The sequence below is a fragment of the Arachis stenosperma genome, chromosome 10 (genome assembly GCF_014773155.1).
Source record: "Arachis stenosperma cultivar V10309 chromosome 10, arast.V10309.gnm1.PFL2, whole genome shotgun sequence".
Classification (NCBI taxonomy): Eukaryota; Viridiplantae; Streptophyta; class Magnoliopsida; order Fabales; family Fabaceae; genus Arachis; species Arachis stenosperma.
The window spans coordinates 9,273,359-9,300,545 of record NC_080386.1 but is presented as its reverse complement, the minus strand read 5'-3'; the positions used below and the strand labels follow the sequence as shown (position 1 = coordinate 9,300,545).

The 27,187-nt window shown below is 36.5% G+C and overlaps 1 long non-coding RNA gene across 1 annotated transcript; it reads left to right on the top strand.

Annotated features, from left to right (window-relative positions):
- The first annotated feature begins 388 nt into the window (after positions 1-388).
- On the top strand, positions 389-3,388 carry LOC130955992 (uncharacterized). Its single transcript, XR_009076958.1, has 3 exons — positions 389-527; positions 1,143-1,344; positions 3,237-3,388. It is a non-coding gene; the product is annotated as an uncharacterized LOC130955992 (long non-coding RNA).
- Positions 3,389-27,187: the final 23,799 nt, after the last annotated feature.

Here is a 27,187-nt window from a genome sequence, read left to right as displayed (position 1 = left end):
GATGATAATGCAGAAGAGGAAAAGGGTTAGTGGTAGTGGAGCTGACATGGTGTTTGATGAAATGTTTATGAGAGAAAAAGAAAGAAAGGGTATAGTTGTCCACTAAAATTTTGTTCTAATCCACCTCAACAACTGTAACCGCCACGTCATTTACTGCCCCTCTATGTCAGCTAGCTCTGTTGTCGTTTTTGGCCCAAAACGGACAGAAGGGTATAATTGTCGGCCTTTTTAAAACATGGGGGATCGAAATGTATTTTTCAATCTTGAGGGACAAAAATATCCGCGTATTAAAAGGTCAGGACGTATTTGTCTTTTACTCAAAATTTAAGTACCTTCATAATATTATTTAAATATTACACACAAAAAAACCCATGCCAAAAATCACAGGTAGTGGAATTAGCGCATTCGGACAACATTTCCCTATTTCCCCAATTCCTCCTCGTATTCGTCTTCGTGCTGCTCAGTGTTCTCCCACCACCACTCCCTCCCTCTACTCATTCGAATCTCTCTCTATTCACCCAGTCTCGGTAGCTACCTCTCTCTTCATCTTAATTTCTGATTAATTGATTATTGAACATTCATGACTTGATCTATTATCAATATGGATTAGTTCAATTTTTTAAATTTCTTTGTTCGCCGATCTATTTTATTAGATTAGTTCTGGTTTTTCCTCTTTATGAGATGAAAGTACAGTAGGTGATTAAATTGATTAAATTCAACGGTAATTCCTTAATCTTTGTGCTCTGTTCTTCCCAAATAGAACCTTAATTTGCTCGTATGTGATTAAACCTTGTTGCTAAGAATGAACTAATTAACATTCTGGTGCGTTAATTTGTTTCCGCTTTGCTCGACATTTGAGTGTAATTAAAAGACAGATGGAAGGAAGAAGGCCTCAGTTTGCTTCTGTTTTCTCATGCCTTTTAGGTTCACTGATCCATCTTCATTAAACACAATGTAATGTTCTTGATTTATCTTTGAATCCTTTTTGGATCTTGGACATACGACATTTCAAATGCCTAACAACTTGTAATATGTGCTCTGTGTGAAAGGGTTTGCTGCATATTTATAGGCTATTTCTCTACGTAGTTATTCTAATCAGTTATTTATTTTGTTTAATGATTTTGATTTTGTTGTTTATGTAGTTAAGAAAAACACAGAGAAAGAAGAACAGGTTGTTGAGAAGGGGAAGTTGGTAAAAATGGCCTTTTTGAAGGGTAAGCCAGTCGTTACGAAAGTGGCAGCGTTGGCAAAGTATGGGTTGCTCCCAGGAGTAATGGTTTTCGCACTCGTCTACTCTCCTCCTAACTCTTCCCAAAACAAACCACCTACCTCTTCCAATTAAAGGTACATTACCTTCTTTTACTGTTGTTTTTCAATTATTATTATTATTATGATGCATGCATGCTAGATGCTAGATTTGTTTTTAACTTTAAGAAATGTTACTTGGTTGACTGGCATATGTGCAATTTGTTGTTATGTTAGTGATTTTACGTAGTTTGTCTCTGGTTTATTGTTAGTTTTATTTCTTTTTTTATGAGTGAGCCACCAATTTTAGTCCCAAAAGATTATGGCGTTGAAAATTTAGCCCAAAAGAAAGAAATGCATGCATGGTCCTCCAAATATGAACTTTTGACAAAATGCTCCAAAATACGCCTTTTCCTTATGTTTTGTGATACTTCGTCAAGCATTAATTATCCTTGAAGGGCCACAGGCATGCTTATTTCGTTTGGGGGCTAAATTGTCAATGTCATGATCTTTCAGGGACTAAATTGGTGGTTTACCCTTTATCTATTTATACTTGTTTATATCTTGATAAGTGAATTTAAACTGCTTTACTGAATAGCAACGACAATCCTTGTCTTGTTACTTGAGATTGGTTACACAAATCATGTCTATGTTTAAAATGTGAAACTGCAGTACTGAATTGCTGTAAAGTTTAATCTTGATTTGCAATGGATGTTGCATTTGTTCTAAATTAGATTTATTGTCTATCATCTGTTAATTAAGTTTCCATGGTTGAGTAGTGGACTGGTATGGTTGTTTACCCGACCAGTCAACTCTTAATCAGTGAGCTGTGGTTGTTTGTTGTTATTTACTTTTTCATTCACTGACTCACCCTCTTGCCGAACCCATTTCTTGCAAGTTGCATTTCATTGTTGGGTACTTAGGTTTAGTGTTTCATAGTTTTGGAAAATTTTGGGAGTGACATATTTTTAGGTGTTTCTATCATTTGTGTCTGTTTTGTTGTCTCATTCAATATCTTTAAGGGATATTAAAGTTGTCAACAATGAAGCATGTGATTGTACATGGGAAAATGTTGGGAATTCTTGACCAAGGAAAGAAAATAATAGCATTTTGAAGCTGAGCTAGTCACAGTTCATCAAAGACATTGTGCAACAAGGGCCTATAAATAATGTTTTGGGTTATCTATGCAAAGAAAGACTAGGAAAAATCATTAGGGTTCCTCATGATACAGGTGTCAATAGAGCAATTACAATGAAATCTAGGTTTACTTGGTTCAGCTACATGGGTCAGATGATTCAAACCGACACGTTTATATTTCTAAACCATGCAGATGATTCTTATGGGTCCTTTTTATTAAACTTTTCTCAACATTTCTTACTGGGTCCTTTTTGATCTTGCTTGTCATGTGAATTCGTGTCAATAAGTACGATTGCAAATTCTTAAGTGTTAAATTAGTACATCCTCTGATATTTTCATGTACATCACATCATATTAAAATATCCTTCCTCCCCCCAATCCTCTCCCCCTCTTATGTTTTGCCGTGGGTTGTTGACTGACAAGCAAAGGTATATCATTTTATGAAATAGAGATAGTTAATTTAAGAAAAATGGCCATTTAGATGTTGGTCAACATCTACTTGAATATCTGAAAGTCTTTTCTGTCAATTGAGATTTGTATGGTTATTTTGGTCTTAGATTATAGGACCGAAGTCCTAACAGTAAATGATGATCCCTTCAATATTTATTTTCAAAAAGTGAAGAAAATAAAAAGACTAAGCTTGAAGTCTTGTGATGGTAACTTTTATGAACAAATCCATGTAATATCCTGCATTCATTTATTAACAACAACTAACTTCAAATTTCATTCCAAAATTAGTGTGCATATAATCAAACATGTATATATGATTGTACACTGAAGTCTGGCTTATCTAACTAGATCTTATATAATCACTCTTTAATGTACTAACATTTTGAATTTTTCGGCTGAAACAGGGTGTTTGGGTTGCTTGTCCTATCAAATGTGAGTCCTTCAGTGAACAATGTTTTGTAATAAAACGGATGCAAAATGGTTTAGAATTTTTTGCAACGTAACTTTTGGTGAGACAATTTAGTTTCGTTTGATCTATGGATCTTGTGCAGCTAAATCCGTTGTTTCTTGAGCATGCTTGAAGCTTAGCTGCAACGCATGTAGGTGTAGCCCCATTTATTATCGTTGATATCTTTTTTTTTTTTTTTTATAAATCGTTATCGTTTAGGGTTTATGGTTTACGATATATATCTCATGAGATTAGGGTTTTGGAAGCACCAAACCAAATTGAACCTCCTCCAAATATGGAGTTGAGATAACGATTAAAGAATAAACCATATAAACCATATTAGGTGTACATCAAAATTAGTCATTATAATTTATTATTAGTATAAAATATGAGTTGAAATATTAAATGTAACATTAAAAATAAGTTAAGTAATATATGTATTTATACATAAATACATGAGAGTTGATTTTGGTGTATACACAATATTTTTGTTAAGAAATATACCGCGAGTTTAACCACCAAAAGAAAGTCAAATTATTCTTAAATTTCAAAAAGAGCCATTTGTTTTTTTTGATTGTTTTGATTTTTTTCCCCCGTAACTTTGATAGTCTAAGTTTAATTTTGACACATTAATAATGTAAAGAGTTTTATATTATTAATATAAATTTATATTTTTAGATGACTTTTTGAATAATAAGATCGATTAGTTAATTTTTATGATTTGACCAATTAGATATTTGTGTAAAAAATTTTAACACGGTTAGTGTGTGAAAATTAAATGTTAGTTACATTTTGGTCATAATAACTTCGATGATGTTGATATCAAACAATTGGAAAACAAATCTGAATCTAATGCCGTATACATGGGCAATTACCCGAAAGGAGAATTAAAATTGAGCATCTCTATAAACAATCAAAATTGACTCCGTCCAAAAGAAAAATAAAAATAAAACCCAAGAATGATTGACCTAAGAGAATAATACTGAAATTGAGTTGGAATTTTAGTTTAGTTTTTTTTTTTTTGGAACACTTCTAACACAATTTAATAGTGATAGGTGAGTGAGTGTTAAGTTAGAGGACTAGAGGCTACGTCAAATAATTAAATATGTGAGATGCAAATCTAATAATAAGTTCCTATTTTATTTTATTTTTTTATTTATAGTTTCAATATTATAATATTATGGCCAATAACTTATAGTTCAACATTTGGAAGATATTTGGGAGTGAATATTGATCATAATAGAGCTGCGTGAAAGATGGTTCAAGAGGTGATTGAGAAAATTCGGGGAATGGATCATCTCCAGTGAGAAAAAAATTGGATGGTGTCCAGTGTTCAATCTCACCATTCATGACTCTCTCTCCTATTTAATTTTGGCCCCACTTGTATAATTAAAGGTGAGAGATCACACTTTATTCTCTCAAGTGTTTAAAAAAATGAAGAGGATCCATACACGAAAATTCGTGTTAGATTGGCCAGTTGGAAAGAGCGTATGCTAAACAAGGCGGGGAGATTGTGTTTGGTAAAATCAGTTCTATCTTCAATTCTAGTCTATCAAATGTAAACTTCCTTTTTCCCCTCCTATGCTCATGATAAGATTGACTCCATGATGTGCTAATTCTTGTAGAAAGGTAATGCGAACGACAGAGGCCTTCCTTTAGTTAAGTGGGAGAAAGTTGTGGCTCCCAAAAATCTAGAAGGACTTGCAGTTAGAGACTCGCAATGTGTTAATGTGGCGCTTATTGGTAAATTGGTTTGGCAAATGTTGAAGGATAAAGGTTGTGGGTGAAACTTCTTTCTCATAAATATTTGAAGCAAAATAAAGATTGGGGATCGACTAAACATGGGTCCTTTGTGTGGAAAAGCATCTCCAAAGTCTATATGACCATCAAAGAGGGCCTTGGGTGGCAGACAAGGAGTTTTTTTCAGTCCTTGTGGTATGATCCTTGGAATACTTTAGGTGTTCTTGCAGATTTTCTTCCGTTTGTTCATGTCTCTGATTTATTGCTTAAGTTGGATGAGGTTTACTATGATGGGACTTGGAATTTTGAAAACTTGTTCACCCTAATTTCCGAGGATATTAAATCCTTTTTGGGGGTTATTCTTCCTCTTGAAAGGAGTGTGAATAAATCAGGTTGGATTTGAAAACTAGTTTCTTCGAAGGGTTATACTACCAAAAGCGGGTACATTTGGCTTGCGCATATGAAATTTCAATGGAGAGGTGACGGGAATTGGAAGTGTCTATGGAAACTTTCCATTCCGGAAAAGGTCAGATTTCTCTTTTAGCTTGCATTGCATTATGCCATTCCCACTAATGTCTTCCGTCATAAAAGGGGTTTAGCGGTAAGTGACCTTTGTAATAAATGTGGTCACGAGCCTGAATATGTGTTATATTGTCTTTGGGATTGTTCCACTGCTCGTCATGTATGGAATTTTTTAGATTCTTCTATTGTTGAACATGCTAATGCTTCTGATTTTCGATCTTGGATTACTAGCATTATTAATGGTAAAGAGGAAATAGTGACTGCTGGAATTTGGTGGATTTGGCGAAATAGATGTAATGATTTATTCAACCCAAATGAACCTTGGCCTAGGAGAAAAATCTCTTGCCTTGCGAGAGCTTTGGTGAATGAGTTGAAAAGGGTGAAGAAGGATAGAAACTTTTGGGATTATGCAGTCTAGAATTTTTTGTGGCAGCCACCCCCCAGAATGTTCTTAAGGTCAATTGTGATGCTAGAGTTCTTCTGGACTCTCTTGTTGCAGGCTTTGGGTGCGTTATTCGTAATCCTTATGGAACTTGGGTTCTAGGTAGCTCCAGGCGTCTGCCCTTTGATTCAGTTTTTAGAAATGAGTTATTGGCAGTCTGAAATGGTCTTATGATTTCATGGAAAGTTGGTTGTGATTCTCTTATTTGTGAAACTGATTCTATGGAAGTGTATCTTTTGCTGAACAATATTACCAACTATGCTGTAGGTGATAATATGGATATTATAGAGAAGATCATGGAGTTGTTAAGTAAAAACTGGGAGGTGTTCTTCACTTGGGTTAGAAGAGAAGCTAATGTTGCTGCGGATTGTCTAGCTAAGATAGGGGTTAAGAGTGTTTATTCTCATTCGGTGTGGATTCAGCCAAGTGATGACCTCAAGCAGATTTTGTTGAAGGATTCTGCTGTGTAGCTTTTTGGGTTTGTGTTCCTGTTTGTTTTAGTTTTTGTTACAGACACAAAAAAAATAAATTATGGTTCAAATGACATAATCTCTCCATACCCACTTAGAGATTGCGGGTTCAAATTTTACTCCTAACTTTCGGGAAAAAAAAGCTCACAGGACAGATGCATGGCTTTTTTTGTAGTAGCTGGTCAACTAACAAAAATGATAACAATACTCCACTTAGGGAGCTATTTTCTTTGGAAAAAGATCCTCTCCAGTTTTTTTAACAATTGATAGAATCCAGTGTGATCTATCACCTTTGATTCTATGAGTGGGACCAGAAATAAATAAAAGAGAGAGCGCAATGAATGGTTAGATTGAACACTGGATACCATCCAGTTTTTTTCTCACTGGAGAGGATCCACTCCCATTTTCTTTCATCAGGAGAGTGCACTAGAACACTTGGTTCTTCTCCAAATATGGAATTTTTTGTCTTGCAAAATGCAAATCTCACAACCCATATGGCTCACACCGCTCATACCATCAAAAGCCATTGTACAATCTGAAATCAACATAAAACAAAGGATTAGCAACTGCAACATGGACAATATAGAATTTATTGATTAGTTAAGAGTTATAAATAGTGATAGAGAAATGGTGGCGGTGGTGGTAGAGAAAAAGTAGTGGTGATAGTGATGGTTTTTCTGGGATAAGGATAGTACTTCATATTGGCATTATAATTTATTGCTCTGTCTTGTATGTTGTTGCCAAACAAATTGAAAAAATTGTGTGTCACTGTGTCTATGTCTTTAGTGTCTATGTTCTTGTGTCTCTGTCTCAATTCATACTTCAACCAAATGCAGCCCAAGTTAACAAAGTAAATGAAGGTAGACCCATAATGGATAGGAGGGCCGAAAAAAACACTAAACACTTAAATGGAGGTGGGCTGAACTTGTAGAGGAGTGTTAGGGAGACAGCAAATTTTGTGATTTGTAGCCTTTAATTAGTTATCATTGGTATTTTTAATGGTGTGAGATTTCATCTAATGATGTGGGATTACTCACTTTTCTTTTGCTGGTTAAGTACTGGCCAGATTTTAATAAAAGTGCTGGTCCCCTAAATTTTCTCGAACTTGTATTCTTTGGAAGAGGTGGAAGTAAATAGTTACAAAGAAGAGGTGTGGAAGTTTGCCCAAGATATAGGAGCAGAAAAGGAAACTATAGCACAAGAGCTCAAAAGATAGATGACGGTGAAGAACAAGGATAAACAAGAAATTGTTGATAGAAAAAGATTCAAAGAAGAGAAAAGGAATAATTGAGCTGTCCAAGCAAGTACAGGCGGGAAAATGATGGAAGAGAATGCTTATTATATTGAACTTGCTAGCGACGAAGATGAAGATGACAAAAGAAGGGAAACTTTTGAATGGGAAGAGCAATTAGCCAAGAAAATGGAAATGGAGCTGAATCTCAAGAGGAAAAGAGAGAATAAGGAGGAACTGATGTTGGCTAATGAGGAATGGAAGGAGGAACAAGAAGACTTTGAAGGCACCGTCGCTAAGAAAATAAAAAAACAACAACAATGAAATGGTCACAAGGAAGTGTGACTTATCTCAATATAATTATGATCAGTTTAGAGGAATGCAAATAACTGAGAAGGCGGGCCTTAACATACCCAATCCTTAGTTATGAGTATTATTAGTTGGAATTATTGAAAAATAACAATTGCTCCGACAATTTTTGAATTATATAAATTATGTAAACAAGTAAAGTCGTTCATAGTGTTCCTCATGGAAACTAGGGCTAGATAAGAAAAGGTGTTTAGAATTAAAAGAAGACTTTGTTTTGATAATATGTTTTTAGTAGAACTCCGGAGTATGTCCTGTGGGCTATGTTTGATGTGAAAATTTAATGCAAATGTTAATATTTATTCGTGGGGTGATAATTATATTAAAACTAGTATTAACATTACTAATGGACAAGTTTAAAAGGCAATTATTATGTATGAAAATCTAATTTTATAAAAGAGGAGAAAATTTTGGCAGGAGCTTATCGTAAGTAACATAAATCAGGAAGAGCCTCAGATTTATTTAGGTGATTTTAATGATATTTTAAACTAGGATGAAGAGGTAAGCATGCATCCATAGTTAAAGCTTTATTTAGATACTTTCAGAAAGTTCGTAGATGATAATAGACTTATCGATGTTGGTCTTAAAGACAACAAACTTACATAGTTTAATAATCCAAAAAATAACTTTAGTATTAGAGAAAAACTGAATAGAATACTCGTAAATTAGAAATGGATGCAAATATTTTAGAATGCAATTTTGAGAGCCTCAAAGGCAGGAAGTTCATATCACCGCGCTTTAATCTTGGAAACAAAGTCGCTACTAGGATAAAAAAAGAATTCAAGTTTGAGGTATTTTGGGTGGATCATGAGGAATGCAAAGAGGTTATCAAGCGTAGTTGGCAATCGAATGGTGGAAACAGAAGTCATTGGAATCAATTTGTATATAAGAGGGATAGATGTAAGATAAAATTGGCTAAATTCCTATGGAGCAAGGATAAAGGTAGAAATGGTTTGGCACTAGTTAAGTGGAAAGTGGTTCACGCCCCTAAAAAGGTGGGTGAGTTGGGGGTAGGTGATGCAGTGGTTAGAAACACTACACTTCTTTTCAAGTGGTGGTGGCGTTTTTCAAAAGAGGAGTGTCCATTATGTAAGAAGGTTGTATGCTCTTGCTATGACTTGGACCCCAATGTGATCTTGTCAGCTCAGACATTACCTACTAGAGGGTGTCCATGGAAGGATATCTGTCAGCTGCAGTTCAAGAATAGTAATGTGAGAAATAAGATGATTATGGGGTTGTCTATGAAGGTAGGTGACGGAAGGACTTGATTCTGGGAAGATGTCTGGCTACAAAGTGGTTTGTTAAAGATGAGTTTTTTGAGGCTTTCTCTGTTTCAAACCAAAAAAAATTTGTCATAGGGGATTGTGGGTTTTGGGATAGGTTAGAGTGGATTTGGAACTTCCGGTGGAGGTGAGATTTATACCAATGGGAGTTGGAATTAGTGGATCAATTGCATGAGACTTTAAGACTTGTAAAGCTAGCATATGATAAGTAAGACAGAGTTGTTTAGAAGTTTGACAAGGAATGTATTTTTTCAACTAATTCCTTTGTGCAGGTGATGCAGTCAAAAACTCTCTCGGAGGATATCACTGACGATTGGATTTTTGACGGTTTAGAATTTCTCAAATAAAATCTCGTCGAAGTATAGTTTCTAAAACAAGCAATAATCCTTTCATACAAAAAGTTGTTTGTCACTAAAACAAACCCCTAAATTTATAAACCGAAGTATTCAAACCTCGGGTCGTTCTCCCTAGGAATTACAATAAAGTGTCTTGTTATTGGTTATGAGTTATTTTTGGGGTTTTGATAAGAAACATGAAAGATAAATGCTAGAAAGTAAACTAATGGCTAAAAAGGTCTTGGCAAGGGTTGGTGGTCAAGGAGCTCTATCCTAATCACTAACCACAATATGAGAATTGGCAAGGATTAATCTCATTAAATCATCCTCTAACTAGTAGTAAAGGAAAGTCAAATGAGCTATATCAATCCTAGTCCATAAGTCCTAACTCTCCACTAATCCAATTAGTGAGAACTAGAGTCAATGGCTCCCAATCATCAATCACTTGGACATTAGTAACTCAAGAGGTCCTAAGTTACCTTTCCAAGCCAAGAGTATAAAATTCTACTCTAAAATCCAACCAAGCATTTCATCAAACACTTGGAAGGCACAAAAGAAAAGCATAGTAAATTGACAACAAGAATTAATTCTAACAACAATCAAATGTAAAGAATTAGCAACAACAATTAAAGGAAACAAGATCTACATGAATTACCTCTTATTGAATTGAAAGAAAATGGAAGAAACAATAGTAGATCTACAACAAAACATAAGAACAACATAAAAGAGATTACACCAAAAGAATAGAAGAAGAATGAATGTAACTACAAGGAATTGAGAAGATAGAAGTAGAAGAAGATGAATTAAAATCTAGATCTAAGAACTAAACATAATCCTAATCCTAATCCTAGAGAGAAGTGAGAGCTTCTCTCTCTAGAAACTAGTTCTAACTACTTCTAAAACTAAACTATGACTAATGGTTAAAAGTTCCTAAAGTATGAAAAGTATGTTGATTCCCCTTCAATCCTTGGCTTAAATAGCATCAGAAATGAGTTGGATTGGGCCCATAAGGCTTCTAAAATCGCTGGCCACGTTTTGCTTTAAGTGGACTAGGTGGCAGCAACGGCGCGTGCACGTACTATGCGCGTGAGCGCCACCATTCGTGTGGCAACTATGGCAAATCTTATATCGTTTCGAAGCCCCGGATGTTAGCTTTCTAACCCAACTGGAACCGCATCATTTGGACCTCTGTAGCTCAAGTTATGGTCGTTTAAGTGCGAAGAGGTCGGCTTGACAGCTTTCCGGTTCTTTCATTTCTTCATGAGTTCTCCAACTTTTCATGCTTCTTTCTTCATTCCCTTGATCCAATCTTTGCCTCCTAAACCTTGAATCACTTAACAAACATATCAAGGCATCTAATGGAATCAAGGAGAATTAGATTTAGCTATTTTAAGACCTAAAAAGCATGTTTTCACTCTTAAGCACAATTAAAGGAGAAGTTATAAAACAATGCTATTTCAATGGATAAATGTGGGTAAAAGGTTATAAAATCCCCTAAAATCAATACAAGATAAACCGTCAAAACGGGGTTTGTCAACCTCCCCACACTTAAACCAAGCATGTCCTCATGCTTAAACCAAGAATGAAGTAAGGGTATGGCATTTATTCAATGGAACTAACTAAATGCAATCTACCTATATGCAATTATCTAAATGAATGCAATTGCTTGGTCAAAATAAATCAATTCCCAAGAAGCATATATGCACAAGGGCTAAGGACTGGCAAGTCTAATCCGCAATTGAATTGAGTCATTAAATATTTTTACAAACTTGCATGAAAAGTGATGATTGTAGGTGGAAACATGTAATTGAGCATCAAACCCTCACCGGATGTGTTTGCACTCTATTCGCTCATGTGTTTAGGGTTGACTCTCTCAATTCTCCTCTATTTCATGCTTTCTAAGATTTGTTTTTCTTCTCACAATCAACAAATATTTCATGCATGCATACATCTATCATGAGGTCTTTTCCTTAGGTTGTAATGGGGTTAGGGTCAAGGTAGGATGCATATTTGGTTAAGTGAGCTTGGAATTTGAATCTTTGATAAGCTTAAACTTCCCACCTAACCTATGACATCCTATACAAATTCAAAGCTAACCTAACTACCCATTTCTCACTTTTTCACATACTCATGCATTTCCTTTTCATTTCACAACACTTATGCATTGATCTTTATTGAGCTTCACGTTGCTTTGGGGCATTTTGTCCCTTTTTATTTCTTTCTTTTCTTCTTTTTCTTTCTTTTTCTATTTTTTTTCTTTCTTTCTTTTGTTTTTCTCATTTTTTTTTCTTTCTATATACAAGAACCTTAATGCATAAGGTTTTACATTTGATCAATACATGAGTATGTACCAAATTCCCAATATTTATACTAATAATACAAAACTACCCTTTTATTCGCCCAATGTCCCAAGGTTTCCACACTTGAATGATACTCACACACACTAGCCTAAGCTAATCAAAGATCCAAATAAGGACATTTATTGTTTTTCGCTTTAAGGCTTGTAATGTGCTAAATTAAAGAACAAGTGGGTTAATCGTAGGCTCAAATTGGCTAACAAAGGAATATAAAAGGGTTGGCTATTTGGATAAGTGAGCTAATGAAATGATGGCCTCAATCATATAAATGCATGTATACACAAAATAATGGACATAAAGAATCAAACAAATCAAAGATTACAATCATAGAAAGAGAACAATTTCACACAAGAATGGAAAATAAGTGATTATAAAATGTAACCACACCATTAGGCTCAAGTCTCACTTGCTTGTGTTCTTAGCTCAAAAACATGATCCACAAGATATATAATTCAAGCAAGTTCTATGAAAAGTTTTCACTCAAATCAATTGGTGCCCTATAGATAGAATTCTTGAAAAATTTCATTATTTTGACTAAGCTTATTGTGTATATATATGCAAAAATTAAGATAATGCAAGTAAAAATCCTAAAATCCTAGAATGAAATGCAAAGGATAACTAGGATAGGACCTCTAATTTTCATACCTTGCCAAGAGTCTTTTATAGTTAGTTTACTTTCATTGCCATTTACTCTCATGCTTCTAATCCAAAACCCCAAAATAACTCACAACCAATAACAAGACACTTTATTGTAAATCCTAGGGAGAACGACCCGAGGTTTAAATACTTCGGTTTATAGATTTTAGGGGTTTGTACTTGTGACAAACAAATTTTTGTATGAAAGGATTATTGCTTGGTTTAGAAACTATACTTCGACGAGATTTTATTTGAGAAATTCTAAACCGTCAAAAATCCAAATCGTCAAAATGGCGCCGTTGCCGGGGATTTGCAATGGTGTTGTGTTATTGGTTATTGTACATATGTGAATATTGTGAATAGGTGTATCTTTTGTTTGTTTCTTAATTTCTCGTTAGTTTTATTTTGTTCTCTCACTATGAATTCTCACTTTGGTTTTGAGTTTGGTTCTAATTGTGTTGTAGGAAATGTGAACTTTAATGGCAACATGTACCATGGATGGAACCAACAAAGATGGGAGAAGCCTCAAGGAATTGATCACTCCTATTGGCAACAACCTCCGGATACTTATAGGTATAATTTCCATCCTAATGCATGCCAATTTAACGGCTATGATGATTCTTTTTGTGACACTCAACAACCACCATCATATGCCTATGAATCCTATCCTCAACATGAACCTCAACCATTCTCACAAGCCTTTCATTACCAAACACCGCCCTATGATCCATATCCATCATATGACCAAACCCCCATACCATACTCTTATGACCATTATGAGCAAGAACCTTTAGAACCACCACAATTCCAAGATTACTACTACCAAAAACCACCTCAATACACACAATCTCCACAACCTTACCAAGAAGAACCACCTTCCTATTATGAACTCTCTCTCCAAAATGATGAACCTTCCTACCCACCCCAAGCCCCAATAGACGATCCTCTCACTTTGTTACTCCAAGGACAAGAAGCTATGAAGCGGGATACACTTGAGTTTGTGACCAATTTGACCAAGGTGGTGCACACTTTAGCCCACCAATGCTTGAATACTCAAGGTACTTCCGTGACCACATGTGAAAAGTCAAAAGAAGAGCAAAGCATGAGGGAGAAATTGGAAAATTCGGTGGAAAAGAAGGGAGAATCAAGTTTTGTGTTGGAACAATTGGAGAAGCCTATGATCATTGAAGAAAGGGAAGAAGTGGTTGAAGATTTAGGAGATATTGAAAGTCCATGGGAATGTAGCATCATGGAGCACTCTTCCAAGAAGCTTGATATTGATGTTGAGGAGGGTGCGCGACCTCCAAGGCATACCATTATTGAAGACTTAGAAGAGGTTTATCAAGAGATGGATTCAATCATGGATGAATTTCTCTCTACAATGGAATCCTCACCCATTGGACATGAAGCTCAAATTGTAGAAGAGTGTGCACAACCTCCCAAGGAAGACGGAAATGGCATGGTGTATATTGAAATTAAAGAATATGAAGAGGATGATCAAGAGATGAACTCATTTATCAATGAATTTCTATCCAAAATTGAATCGCCCCTCATTAGACAAGATGAAGTTCTTGAAGATAACACCAAGCTACGTAACAAAGACGATGAGGTTGAAATTGAAGAAAATTATGAAGAGGTGGAAACAACTAAAGAAGAGCACAAGGAAGTGGACCTTGCATTGTCTAAGTGTGGGGAAGCCTCCCTTCCCAAGTTGCCATCCAATACAACATTTAAGTGGGTAAAATCTCTATCCCTAAGCTTTAATTTCTCACTTGAATATGGTTTGATTGAAAATGATGGTCAACTTAGAACTCTTTGTGGAATTAAAAGTAAGAATGAGTTGTGTAGTGGTTGGAAAGTAGGTGTTAAGCTCATCAAGGTCAAGGCCTCAAGGTATAGGGATGATGTTGGGACAAGGATCACCTTGTATGGATCTAGAAGGAAGCATTGGTGGAATAAAGAGAATTCTTTGTGTCAATCACCTTTATGTCAACCGCTCATCCGACAAAATCATGAAACTCAACTAACGGATGGATGCGAAAATAAGATATGGGATCCCGGCTCACTATGTGAAGACCAACTAGAGGAACTCATATCTTGGTTAGAACTCTGCCCAAATTTAATAAAAATGGTTGGAAATTCTGTCAATCAATTGAGAAGCAAAGATCCTTGGAGATTCAAGGATGAGTACAAGCATAAGCCACCATGACAAGGAGCTTCTCAAAATGTCCAACTTAAGGACTTAAACCAAAAGTGCTAGGTGGGAGACACCCCACCATGGTAAACTCTTTCCAATCTTCTGAATTTACTTAATAAGTGATTTGAGTTGCCATTGTAGGTAGATGTTTCATATAAATTTGTTTGTACAACTTAATTGTCAGCTTAGTCACATGCATGTTGTGTTTAGTAGTAGATGAATAATATCAAAAAAATTGTATTTTTGTGAATTGTATGATGGTTGAGTGAATAAGAGTTGTGAACACTAAGGGGAGCACCCAGCAATTTGTTTTCTGAAAAAAAAAAATCCAAGAGTTTAGGAACATGGACGTTCACGCGGACGCGTACTTGCCGCGCCCGCGCCGATTCGCTGCTGCAACGATTGAGCCAATCCACAGAGAGTTGAGCCAGTTCTGGGCCAACCTTAAGCCCCTGGCCCAACTTGCTTCGCGCGGACGCGCACTTGCCGCGTGCGCGCCATCTTGTCATAAATCATCAACTTACGCGTACGCGCACTTGCCGCGCGCGCGTCCCTTGCGTGCTGCCACCAATCTAGGCCACAGACCTGAGAGTTGGGCGTGCCTCAAGCCCACTCTAAGCCTCAGGCCCAATCTATTGTACGCGTGCGCGCGCTGTACGCGCACGCGCCCTTACCTCTTCTGCCATCCCACGCTAGAGCGCACTGCACGCTCACGCGTGGATCTCCATTCCTCTCGATGCGCGCGGACGCGTACATGCCGCGTGCGCGCAGATTTGGTGGCGAGACTTTTAGGCCATTCTCCAGATTATTTTGCACATTTTGTATATATTTTGATGCATTTCTAGTTTGCTTTGGATACTTTTATTGCTTATTTTGGATTTTAGATATTTTGATGCTTTTGGATATTTTTAGATGTTTTGGATGATAGATTCCGTACTTTTAGTTGGATTTTTCTTTATACATTTTGTTTATCTTTATTTTTAGTTGTAGTTGTGATTAGAAATCATACTTTGAATTGCAAATACTTAGTCACCCTTTTTGCATAAGAAATTGATTTTGAGTGAAAAAGGGAAGGGTGAACTAAGAAAAATTTTTGAACTTTTCAATCACAACAATGCTTAGTCAAACATTGATTTTTTTTTTCAAGAAAAAGTTTAAATATAGAGCATTGACCCAATTGATTGAAAGAGAATTTTTGAAAACTTGCTTGAATTTCATACCTTGTGAAGCATGTATTGAATTGAGAACACAAGCTTGTGAGACTTGAGCCAATTGATGTGGTTACATTTTATAACCACTTATTTTCCATTCTTGTGTGAAAATTACTCTCTTTCTATGATTATAATCCTTAATTTGCTTGATTCTATATATCCATTTGTTTCTTGTGTTTGCGCATTTATATGATTGAGGCCATCACTTCATTAGCCACTTACCCAAATAGCCAACCCTTTTATATTCCTTTGATTAGCCAATTTTGAGCCTATGCTTAGCCAACTTATTCTCAATTTAGCTCATTGCAAGCCCAAGGCGGAAAACCAATGAAAAGTCCTTGTTTGGATCTTTGATTAGCCTAGGCTAGTGAGAGTGTTTATTATTCAAGTTGGTGAGGCTTGGGAACATTGGATGGGATAAAAAGGGGTAGTACACCTTTATGTTTAGGAATTGGGCACATATTCATGTATAAATTGAATATAGAGACCTTATGCATTGATGTTCTTGTATTTAGTTTGAAAAAAAAAAGAGAGGAAAATATATAAAGAAAAAAAAATGATGTAAAAGAAAAAAAAATGGAAAAATGATGATGGAAAAGAAAAAAAAAATATAACACAATAAAGAAGGGACAAAATGCCCTAAGGTGAATTCAATAAAAAGGAATCAATGCATAAGTGTTATGAACCAAATAAGAATGCATGAGTATATAAGAAAAGTGAAGAATGGGTGGTTAGATTAGTGCTTGATTGTATAGGTCATTAAATAGGTTAGGTGGGAAAGTCTATGTTAATCAAAGATTCAATCCTAGTCCACTTAACCATAAATGATCCTACCTTGACCCTAACCCCATTACAACCTAAATGAAAGACCTCATGATGAATGTATGCATGCATCGAATAAGTGTTAATTGTTAGAAGAAAATCAAATTTTGGAAAACATGATTAGAAGAGAATTGAGTGAATTAACCCTTAAACACCGAGTGACTAGAGCAGATACACATCCGGTGAGGGTTCAAAAGTTCAATCACATGTGTTCACCCGTATTATCTATATTCTTGCAAGTTTGAACTCTTTTTGATAATTCAATACAATTGTGGTTTGGACTTAATTCCTATTGCCTAGCTCTTGTGCTTACACATGCTCTCTTGAAAAATTTTGATGATTGGATTTTTGACGGTTTAGAATTTTACAAATGAAATCTCGTTGCAAGTATAGTCTCTAAACCAACAATAATCCTCTCATACAAAAATTTGTTTGTCACAAGTACAAACCCCTAAAATCTATAAACCGAAGTATTTAAACCTCGGGTCGTTCTCCCTAGGATTTACAATGAAGTGTTTTGTTATTGGTTGTGAGTTATATTTGGGGTTTTAGAGGAGAAACATGAATAGTAAATGGTAAGAAAACTTTATTAACAAAATGGTCTTGGCAAGATTTGGTTATCAAGGGTCTTCATCATTATCACTAGCCACAAGTATGGTAGTTGCAAGGATTAATCCCACTTAGTCATCCTTAAATCAATTAACAAAGGAAAGTCAAGTGAGTTATATCAATCCTAGTCCATAAGTCCTAGCTTTCCACTAATTGGATTAATGAAGGCTAGAGTTAATGGCTATCAACTAGCAATCAATTGGACACTAGTGACTCAAGAAATCCTAAGTTACCTTCTCAAGCCAAGAACATAAAATCCTACTCTAACATCCTCTCAAGCATTTCATCAAACACTTGGAGGGTAATGAAAGAAAGCATTTTTATTTGTAAGAATAAAAGGAATCAACAACCAACAATTACAAAGAATTAACAAAACAACAGTCAACAACATCACAATCACATGAATTATCTCAAATTGCATTATTAAAAGAAAACAAAAGAACAAGAATATCTCAATTACAAAACCTAGAAACAAAATAAGAAAAATTACAACAAGAGGATAGGGATAGAAAGAAGAACCAAAGTGTAGCAATCACCACTTGAAGGTAGAAGTAGAAGGAGACTTGAATTAAACCTAGAATTATGAGATCCTAATCTAACCCTAATTCCTAATCTTAGAGAGAAGTGAGAGCTTCTCTCTCTAAACTAACTCTAACTCCTAAAAACTAAGCTAATGATCAAAAGTATCTAAAGTATCTTGATTTTCCTTCAATACTTGACTTAAATAGCATCAGAAATGAGTTGAATTGGGCCCACAAGGCTCCTAAAACCGCTGGGGACGATTTCATTAAAGTGGGCCACGGACAGAATCGGCGCGTGCGCGCCCCTGAACGCGAAGCAACATATGGCAAAATTTATATCATTTCGAAGCCCTGGATGTTAGCTTTCCAACCCAACTGGAACCGCATCATTTGGACCTCTGTAGCTCAAGTTATGGTCATTTAAGTGCAAAGAGGTCGGCTTGACAGCTTTCCGGTTCTTTCATTTCTTCATGAGTTCTCCAACTTTACATGCTTTTTCTTCATTTCTTTAATCCAATCTTTGCCTCCTAAATCTGAAATCACTTAACAAACACATCAAGGCATCTAATGGAATCAAGGTAAATTATATTTATCTATTTTAAGACCTAAAAAGCATGTTTTCACTCTTAAGCACAATTAAAGGAGAATATACAAAACCATGTTATTTCATTGAATAAATGTGGGTAAAAGGTGATAAAATCCCCTAAATTCAATACAAGATAAACCGTCAAATTGGGGTTTGTCAACCTCCCCACACTTAAACCAAGCATGTCCTCATGCTTAAGCCAAGAGAAAGCAAAGGGCATCAACATTTATTCTATGTAAATGAGCTATATGCAACCTAAACTATATGCAACTAAATGCAAAATGGTTTTACCTACTTGGTTAAAAATAAATCAATCCTCCAAGTGCATGTATAAACGGGTAGGGCTAAGGTCATATGACGATTCATGAATCCTACCAATTCAAGTGTGGAAATGAAGTTCAAATAGACTTGCGAGAAGAACGCTCATGAAAGCCGGGAATCAAGGATTTGAGCATCGAACCCTCACCGGGAGTGTTTGCACTCTAGTCACTCGGTGTTTGGGGTTGATTCTCTCAATTCTCCCCTAATCATGCTTTCCAAGATTTGTTTTTTCATCTAACAATCAACAATTATTTCATGCATGCATACAATTATCATGAGGTCTTTTCTTTAGGTTGTAATGGGGCTAGGATCAAGGTAGGATCATATATGGCTAGTAGACTTAGGATTTGAATCTTTGATTAACCTAGACCTTCCCACATAACCTATATAATGACCTAATACAATTAAGTACTAATCTAACGACCCATTCCTCACTTTTTCACATACTCATGCATTCTCTTTTCATTTCACAATACTTATGCATTGACTTTTATTTGAGCATTACTTTGGGGCATTTTGTCCCCTTTTTTTTATTTCTTTCTTTTTCTTCTTTTTTTTTCTTTATACATTTTCTTTTCTTTTCTTTTTCTTTTTTTTTTCTTTTTAACTTTTATTTCTTTTTTTTTCAAACTATATACAAGAACATCAATGCATAAGGTCTATACATTTAATCAATACATGAGCATGTACCCAATTTCCCAATATAAAAATACAAAACACAAACACCCTTTTATCCCAACCAATGTCCCAAAGTCTTCCCACTCTTGGATGATACTCACACTCACTAGCCTAAGCCAATCAAAGATCCAAATAAAGGACATTCATTGTTTTCCACTTTAAGGCTTGTAATGTGCTAAATTAAGAACAAAGTGGGTTAAGCATAGGCTCAAATTTGGCTAACAAGGAAGATAAAAGGTAAGGCCATTTGGGTAAGTGAGCTAATGAAATGATGGCCTCAATCATATAAATGCATGAATACACAAAATAATGGACATAAAGAATCAAACAAATCGAAGATTACAATCATAGGAAGAGAATAATGCACACAAGAAGGAAAAATAAGTGGTTATAAGATGTAACCACATCATTAGGCTCAAATCTCACTTGCTTGTGTTCTTAGCTCAAAAACCATGTTCCAAAATACATTCTTTCAAGCAAGTTCAACAAAAATTTTTCAAATTGGTAAGTTGCCCTAAAATGGTTTCTTGGAAAAGAAATCATCACTCTAACCAAGTAGTCCTAATAAAAAGAAGTGGTAAAAATATGTACAAATTCTAACTAACATGCAACCTATCATGCAATGCAATAACTAATCTAACAAAGAAAACTAAGAATTGGTGTAGAAAAGGAAATTGTTACCCATGGAGATCGGTCGAACGACCTCCCCACACTTGAAGATTGCACCGTCCTCGGTGCATGCAAGGAAGAGCAAGGTGGACGGGTTGCTACAATTGATGAGCTCCTTCAAAAGGTTGTGCGGATGACTTGTTTGTTGCCCCCTTTGAAAGCTTTTCCTTTCTCCCTCCTTGGTGGCCAACCTAAAAGGAGAGTAAAAGAAAGAAAGTTAAGCCTATAACAAAGATATTAAAGCAAATAGAATATAGGCGGGGGCTAATGCCAAATAAAGGTATGGTTCTCACACTACATGGTAGCTACAACATGTAGAGGAGGAAACAGTAAGAGAAAATGGCATATCAATGATACTTGATGCAAGAGTAAGGTCAAAGCATGAAGAGCATGATGAGCATCAAGTTCGAACAAGAGAGAGTGGGCCGTGAAAGACAATATAAGGTCATATCAATGCATAAAGAACACAAGTGCATAAAAGATTGAGCATTGATTTGAAGAGAAATATCACCCAACAATATGAAACAAGTCAAGAAGCACCAAAGTAATGCAATGAATCCTCAACAATTGAGTAGGAAGATGCAACACCAGTATTAAAATGACTAAAAAAAAACGAAAACATGCTACAAAAACTAAATGAAAATGGGAAGAGTAGAAGTATACGAATGTGATAAGCAAAAGAAAATGGAAGGGGAGAAAAAAAACTCTTTTTTTTTTTTTACCGACGCGTGCGCGTCATGGGTGCTTACGCGTCGATGTGCATATTGGTTGAAGGACGCGTACGCGCCAGGTGCGCGCATGCGTGCATCGAGTTAGGCCGGAGGCATAATGTCGGCCCAAGTCTGGTACAACTCTCGGGTAAAAGTACCGAGAGTGCAGATTGTGCAATCGACGCGCGCGCACAGTGCGCGTGCGCGTGCATGCCAATTTAAGATCATGTGCGCGTACGCGCCAGGTGCGCGCACGCGTGCATAGACTTGTGCCTTAGGCCCAATGTTCGCACAGTGCAGGCCTAACTCTCGGGTTTTTGGCTGGAGGTGAAATTTTGCATCCACGCGTACGCGTACAGTGCGCGTCCGCGTGGATGGTAAAAAATGCTCAGGTGCGCGTACGCGTTAGGTGCGCGCACGCGTAGATGGTGTTCTGTTTTTCAAAAAATTTTTTTGCTATGTTTTTGCACCAATCCAAGCCTTGCAATCCTCCAAACAGCTACCAAAACACCCTAAAACCTTATTTATCATATTATACTTCTAACTAAACTTAACAAACCAATAAAAACATGAAATTAAACTAATTCTACCAATATGTACAAAGAAAGAAAATGAAAAGATGTTACCATGGTGGGGTGTCTCCCACCTAGCACTTTTAGTTTAAGTCCTTAAGTTGGACATTTGAGGAGCTTATTGTCATGGTGGCTTATGTTTGTACTCATCCTTGAATCTCCAAGGATCTTTGCTTCTCAATTGGTTGACAAAATTTCCAACCATCTTCACCAAACCTGGGTGAGGTTCTCCCCAAGATATGAGCTCCCAAAATTGGTCTTCATGTTGTGATCCGGGATCCCATATCTTATTTTCACACCCATCTTCTAGTTGATCATCATGATTCAACTTGGGTGGTAGGCATATAGAATTCTCCTTTATGCACCAAATTCTCCTTCTAGACCCATACAATTTAGCATTCCTCCAACCATAGTATTTATGCCTTGAGGGTTTAACCTTAATGAGCCTAACATTCTCTTTCCAACCATTACACCACTCCCTCTTACTCTTCACTCCACAAAGAGCTCTAAGTTGACCATCATTTTCAATCAACCCATATTCAAGTGAGAAAGTGAAGCTTAGGGATAGAAATTTTACCCACTTGAATGTTATGTTAGGTGATGGTGGCTTGGGAAGGGGGACCTCCCCACACTTAGCTATTGCGATGTCTACGCTCTTGTACTCTTCCCTTGTAACTTCCACCTCTTGACAACTTATATCAACTTCAACCTCTCCCTCTTGGTAGCTTCCTTCCAATTTAATATTTTCTTCGTGGCTTACCAAGGGTATGGGAGGTGAGGTATCTTCTTCCTTACCCTTTGTGTCAAGCTCAATGGGAGAGGATTCAATTGTGGATAGGAACTCATCAATAATTGAATCCATCTCTTGATCAACCTCTTCAAAGTCTTCAACCATGATGTGCTTTGGAGGTTGCGCACCCTCCTCAACATCAATGTCAAGCTTCTTGGAAGAGTTTTCCATGATGGTACATTCCCATGGACTCTCAGTGTCTCCTAAATCTTCAACCACTTCTTCCTTTTCTTCAATAATCATAGGCTCCTCCAATTGCTCTAATACAAAATAGCCTCCCTCATTTTCCACCGGGTTTTCCAATCTCTCCTTCATGCTATGATCTTCAATGGATTCTTCACATGTGGCCACGGAAGCACCTTGAGTGTTCAAAAATTTGTAGGCTAAGGTAGACATTACCTTGGTCAAGTTAGTCACGAACTCTAGGGTGTTCCTTTGCATATCCGCTTGTCCTTGAAGTAGCAATGTGAGAGAGTCATCTATTGGGACTTGGGGTGGATAAGAGGGTTCATTATTTTGGAGAGAGGGTTTATAGTAGGAAGGTGGTTCTTCTTGGTAAGGGTATGGAGATGGTGTGCATTGAGGTGGTTCTTGAGAGTAATTGTGTTGGAATGGTGGTGGTTCCATGTATGGTTCATATGGCTCATAAGGTGGTGGGTATGGTGGATAAGGATTGGGGTCATATGGAGGGTTTTGGTGATATGGGGCTTGTGAGCAAGGTGGTTCAAAATCATGTTGAGTGGGTAGTTCATAGGCATGTGGTAGTGGTTGTTGACAATCACAATAAGGGTTACCACATCCATTAGATTGATATGCATTAGGATAAGAGTTATACCCATAAGGAGTTGGAGGTTGTTGCCAAGAAGGTTGATCAATCCCTTGAGGCTCTTCCCATCTTTGGTTGTGCCCAAATCCTTGATGCATATTACCATTGTAGTTCCCATTTCTTACAACATAATTTGAGCCAAACTCATAGCCAAAGTGAGGATGAGAATTCATAATAGCAAAGAAAACAAAAATTAACAAAGATAAGCAACGAAGTCCTAAACCTTACAAAAACTAACAAACAAGCAAAAGACAAACATATTCACAATATTCACATATGTACAATAACCAATAACATAACACCATTGCAAATCCCCGGCAATGGCGCCATTTTGACGAATGAATTTTTGATGGTATAGAATTTCACAAATGAATTCTCGTTGCAAGTATAGTTTCTAAACCAACAATAATCCTTTCATACAAAAGATTGTTTGTCACAAGTAACAAACCCCTAAATTTATAAACCGAAGTATTCAAACCTCGGGTTGTTCTCCCTAGGATTTACAATAAAGTGTTTTGTTATTGGTTGTGAGTTATTTTGGGGTTTTGGATTAGAAGCATGAGAGTAAATGGCAATGAAAGTAAACTAACTATAAAAGGCTCTTGGCAAGGTATGAAAATTAGAGGTCCTATCCTAGTTATCCTTCTCAATTGTGATGAGAATTGTTCATTGCTACCACTTAGTCAACCTCTAACCATGGAGGAAAGTCAAGTGGATGAATCAATTTGATTTCTCAAGTCCTAATCAACTCCCAAAGGAATGACTAGCTTTAGAGGCATTCAAATCAATTAGCAACTTCTAATTATCAATCAACAAAGGAATTAGATAACTCAAGAGTCACTAATTACTCTACCTAGGCCAAGAGAAACAAAACCTACACTAAAATCCAAACAAGCATTTTATCAAACACTTGGTAGGCATAAAAGGGAAACATAGTAAATCAACAACAAGAATGAAGTCTAACAATTATTGAAAGAAATTAACAACAACAATCAAAAGGAACACTTTTATTATGAATTACCTTTATTGAATTGGAAGAGAGTAAAAAGAAACAATACTAGATCTATAACAAAATACAAGAACAACATAAGAGAGATTATAACAAAAGAATGGAAGAAGAATCAATGTAACTACAAGGAAATTGAGATGTGGAAGTAGAAGAAGATGAATCTAAATCTAAATCTAAGAACTAAACCTAATCCTAATCCTAATTCTAGAGAGAAGTGAGAGCTTCTCTCTCTAAAACTCTAAAACTCTAAAACTATCTAACTAATGATCTAGAATTAGTCTATGATGTGAATGTGTGAATGTCATGTCAATCCCCTTCAATCCTTGGCTCTTATATGCATTTTGGCGCCAAAGTTGGTTGCTGAAACCTTCCCAAAATCGCCAGGCACGTGTAGCATTAGTGAGGTCATGTGCCATCATCGGCGCGTGCGCGCATGGTACGCGTGCGCGTCCTTGGCCTGTCTCGCAATGTGCGCGCGAGCGCCTTGTGCGCGTGCCCGTGCATGGCTGACTTTGCTTCTTTGACTTTTTATGCTTCTCTCCACTTGTATGCTTCCTTCCTTGCTTCCTTTGATCCATGTCTAGCCTATTTCATCCTGAGATTACTAACAAACATATCAAGGCATCTTATGGAATCAAAGAGGAAATAGAATTCATCAAAATAAGGCTTAAAAAGCATGTTTTTACACTTAAGCACAAATACGGGAGAGATAACGAAATCATGCTAATTCCTAGGCTAAATGTGACAAAAGGCTATCAAGATGCTCTAAATTCAATACAAAACAAACCGTCAAATTGGGGTTTGTCAACCTCCCCACACTTAAGCCTTAGCATGTCCTCATGCTAAAATAAGAAGGAACTAAGGGTCATGACATTGAATGCAACTAAACTACATGAATCCTATCTAAGTGCAATTATCTAAAGCAATTGGAAATGTTTAGTTCAAACAAATCAATTTTTCAAGAGAGCATGTGTAAGCACAAGAGCTAGGCAATAGGAATTAAGTCCAAACCACAATTGTATTGAATTATCAAAAAGAGTTCAAACTTGCAAGAATATAGATAATACGGGTGAACACATGTGATTGAACTTTTGAACCCTCACCGGATGTGTATCCGCTCTAGTCACTCGGTGTTTAAGGGTTAATTCACTCAATTCTCTTCTAATCATGTTTTCCAAAATTTGATTTTCTTCTAACAATCAACACTTATTCGATGCATGCATACATTCATCATGAGGTCTTTCATTTAGGTTGTAATGGGGTTAGGGTCAAGGTAGGATCATTTATGGTTAAGTGGACTAGGATTGAATCTTTGATTAACATAGACTTTCCCACCTAACCTATTTAATGACCTATACAATCAAGCACTAATCTAACTACCCATTCTTCACTTTTCTTACATACTCATGCATTCTTATTTGGTTCATAACACTTATGCATTGATTCCTTTTTATTGAATTCACCTTAGGGCATTTTGTCCCTTCTTTATTGTGTTATTTTTTTTTTCTTTTCCATCATCATTTTTCCATTTTTTTTCTTTTGCATCATTTTTTTTCTTTATATTTTCTTTTCTTTTTTTTTTCAAACTAAATACAAGAACATCAATGCATAAGGTCTCTATATTCAATTTATACATGAATATGTGCCCAATTCCTAAACATAAAGGTGTACTACCCCTTTTATCCCATCCAATGTTCCCAAGCCTCACCAACTTGAATAATAAACACTCTCACTAGCCTAGGCTAATCAAAGATCCAAACAAGGACTTTTCATTGGTTTTCCGCCTTGGGCTTGCAATGAGCTAAATTGAGAATAAGTTGGCTAAGCATAGGCTCAAAATTGGCTAATCAAAGGAATATAAAAGGGTTGGCTATTTGGGTAAGTGGCTAATGAAGTGATGGCCTCAATCATATAAATGCGCAAACACAAGAAACAAATGGATATATAGAATCAAGCAAATTAAGGATTATAATCATAGAAAGAGAGTAATTTTCACACAAGAATGGAAAATAAGTGGTTATAAAATGTAACCACATCAATTGGCTCAAGTCTCACAAGCTTGTGTTCTCAATTCAATACATGCTTCACAAGGTATGAAATTCAAGCAAGTTTTCAAAAATTCTCTTTCAATCAATTGGGTCAATGCTCTATATTTAAACTTTTTCTTGAAAAAAATCTCAATGTTTGACTAAGCATTGTTGTGATTGAAAAGTTCAAAAAATTTTATTAGTTCACCCTTCCCTTTTTCACTCAAAATCAATTTCTTATGCAAAAAGGGTGACTAAGTATTTGCAATTCAAAGTATGATTTCTAATCACAACTACAACTAAAAATAAAGATAAACAAAATGTATAAAGAAAAATCTAACTAAAAGTATGGAATCTATCATCCAAAATCATCATCAAAATATCTAAAATCCAAAATAAGCAATAAAAGTATCCAAAGCAAACTAGAAATGCATCAAAATATATACAAAATGTGCAAAATAAGATAACTAGGCTAAAAAATTCACCGGTTCCCAAATAATACTACCGGTGTTCTCCCCACACTTAAAACCAAGCATCGTCCTCGATGCTAAACCGGAGGATCAGTGGGAGGTACAACGATAGGTGCCGGCTCTGACTGTGGCTGTGGGACCGGCTCCTCCTGAGTCTGTGGCTGCTCTGTAGTGTCAGGGGCATCCTGCTGAACCGGTGCCTCCGCATCCTCCTCCTGATGATCCTGCTCATCGGAGGCCGGAGAGTCGGGAAGTGGAGGTAGCTCAGCACCCAAGGAAATCAGTGCCTGGTCCATCCGATCCAAACGGCGTCTGACATGGCGTCTCTCACGCTCTAAGAATCGGAAAAGACGCTGGACCAGGAGATAAGTAGGCTCAGGGGCTGCTGGTGGATCAGTAGATGATGAAGGAGCTGCAGCTGTAGAGGATGATGGGGCAGCTGTAGGGGCTGATGGTGAAGATGTCCCCATGACAGCTCTAGCCTGAGAGCGGCGTCTCGCAGGTGGT